This window comes from Hyla sarda, unplaced genomic scaffold, assembly GCF_029499605.1.
Source record: "Hyla sarda isolate aHylSar1 unplaced genomic scaffold, aHylSar1.hap1 scaffold_1912, whole genome shotgun sequence".
Lineage (NCBI taxonomy): Eukaryota > Metazoa > Chordata > Amphibia > Anura > Hylidae > Hyla > Hyla sarda.
The window spans coordinates 59,893-62,664 of record NW_026608566.1 but is presented as its reverse complement, the minus strand read 5'-3'; the positions used below and the strand labels follow the sequence as shown (position 1 = coordinate 62,664).

General features: G+C 47.0%; 1 non-coding gene and 1 pseudogene across 1 annotated transcript; both read right to left on the bottom strand.

Moving 5' to 3' along the window:
- On the bottom strand, nt 1–43 carry LOC130316173 (U2 spliceosomal RNA; annotated as a pseudogene; the record flags this gene model as incomplete).
- Nucleotides 44–2,136: 2,093 nt separating this feature from the next.
- LOC130316170 (U2 spliceosomal RNA) lies at nt 2,137–2,327 on the bottom strand. The gene has a single exon (XR_008863540.1). It is a non-coding gene; the product is annotated as a U2 spliceosomal RNA (small nuclear RNA).
- Between the last annotated feature and the right edge of the window lie 445 nt (nt 2,328–2,772).

Genomic DNA, 2,772 nt, shown 5'->3' with positions numbered 1-2,772 from the left:
ACAGATACTACACTTGATCTTAGCCAAAAGGCCGAGAAGCGATAACCGTGAAAGGGGCGGGCCCAACAAGGTCCCCTTCATGGGCACTATCACTGCTTGCTGTCAGGGAGGCTGCCAGACAATTTTCCATGCACACTCTGGGCTGGGGGGCAGTCAACCACCAGTACACACAGCAGAACCTAAACCCATACCATTATTGCTAAGCAGCAAGACAGGGGCCCATTGCACTCCCACGGGGCCTTTTTAAATGCAATCCATAACCCGGATTTGCCAGGAACCCTTCTTACTCCTCCTACTTGCATGTGACACTGGGCTTAGGATCTGCATAGGAAACACACACACAAGCACACACCTACCTTTGTTGCCTGCAGATGCCTCCTTGGCTGTCCCCAAACGGTATCAAACCAACACCCACGGGAAGCTGTAAGCATAGAGGACATGCCTGCACCCCATTGGACTTACCTGTGTGGGTTAAATCCGGGTTATTTGACAACCTATGGCGGTGATGGTTCTGCTCAGGCAGAGCAGTGCTGATGCTCCTCATAAAGCTGTCGCTGCTGTGAAGGTTCTAGGTGACATCACAAATCCCTATGGTTACATACACAACAAAGCTGGGTTGTTGTTGTTTACACTCTGCAAGGCCTGTGGAAGTGAGTGACATCATAGCACTGTAGTTCTGAGGGTTCTAGATGGATGCAACAATCTCCTGTTGCTTCTATGAAGGCCATAATAGACGACATCACCAAACAGCTCCATAGTCACATACACAGCAAAGGAGAGATGTTGTTTACACCTAGTGATGTCAGTGGTATTGAGTGACATCACAGCACAGTGCTAAGGCTCCTGGGCCTGGACACAGCAGCGGCTGCAATATCTCAACGGAGAATACGTTTATATATATGTGTGTGTGTGCGCGTATATATATATATATATATATATATATATATATATATATATATATATATTTCTCCGCCGAAATCACTTTTAAACCCATTTCCACCTTTTTTTCCCTTCTCTTCCTCTTACTTTTTTTTCACGTTTTTTTACGTTTTTCTCCTTTTCGCCTCTTTTCTGGGCGTATTATTCTTCTTTTTCTTCTTTTTTTTCGTCTAATGCATACCCCATCAGTGCAGCAATGCTTATTCAATACCGCCAGCAGATGGAGACACTGGGGGATAATTTTCTAAGGATTTATACTGATTTTTCCTGTCTGAATTTGTCGCACAGAAAGTTGCAGGCCAAATATGTGTGACATTTCTGCGACTTTAGCTTCTAGAGCATTTTTACAACATTATACATAGGTGCTGAATACATAAAAAGCGACTGTTCAGCGACAGACAAGTCGCATCGGCTGAAAGTAGGCCAGAATGTCAGTCCATGTTGGAGCAGGTTTAGATACAGTCTAAAGTATAGATCTCAAAGTCTGTGCACAGAATTTAGCAAGGGCCTCGCACCTTCTGATGCATCAGGTAGGTGCACAATAGCATAGCCTAACCCTCTGTACTTTGGTCTATATTGATGCGGGACATAGACAGCCAGCTGATGACCAATCCATTAGTGCAATGGATGGCTGGAAGCATTTGTCTTTGCCTTTGCAATACCACAGAAGCAATGCATGGTCAATGTACAGCAATGACACACCTGTGTGAACAGCCAGGAGACCCCCCCCCCCCATGTTATGTTACATAGTTACATAGTTAGTACGGTCGAAAAAAGACATATGTCCATCACGTTCAACCAGGGAATTAAGGGGTAGGGGTGTGGCGCGATATTGGGGAAGGGATGAGATTTTATATTTCTTCATAAGCATTAATCTTATTTTGTCAATTAGGAACATTCAGCACCCACCCGCTATCAAGGCAGCTGCCTATCATGTCATGCCCTACCTGCACAGGTGTGCTGGCTACTCAAATGATCCAATTAAGGAGGCCATTTAGTCAGCAGCAGCAGAAGTCCTGTGCCTGGACGCTCCAACAGGGGCCAGACACAAGCAGAAGCAGAAGCAGCAGAAGCAGCAGCAGCACCACCTTTTGTTTTTTGGCTGCAGCAGCAGCAAGGCCCACAGGGCTGGCTAGCTGGCTAGCCAGCAAGCAGGTAGCAATGAAAGTAGGAATCTTTCTTTTTAACCCTGTAAGGGGGTGGTGCACTGTACCCGAAGATACTGCCATATCGGGTCAATGCATAGGGCGACGGAAGCAAGCTTCGAAATCGGCCCCCGTTCTCAAAAATCCATTTAATATATGGTCCCCAGATAGGGGACGTATCAGATATTAAACTGATAAGAACAGATACTACACTTGATCTTAGCCAAAAGGCCGAGAAGCGATAACCGTGAAAGGGGCGGGCCCAACAAGGTCCCCTTCATGGGCACTATCACTGCTTGCTGTCAGGGAGGCTGCCAGACAATTTTCCATGCACACTCTGGGCTGGGGGGCAGTCAACCACCAGTACACACAGCAGAACCTAAACCCATACCATTATTGCTAAGCAGCAAGACAGGGGCCCATTGCACTCCCACGGGGCCTTTTTAAATGCAATCCATAACCCGGATTTGCCAGGAACCCTTCTTACTCCTCCTACTTGCATGTGACACTGGGCTTAGGATCTGCATAGGAAACACACACACAAGCACACACCTACCTTTGTTGCCTGCAGATGCCTCCTTGGCTGTCCCCAAACGGTATCAAACCAACACCCACGGGAAGCTGTAAGCATAGAGGACATGCCTGCACCCCATTGGACTTACCTGTGTGGGTTAAATCCGGGTTATTT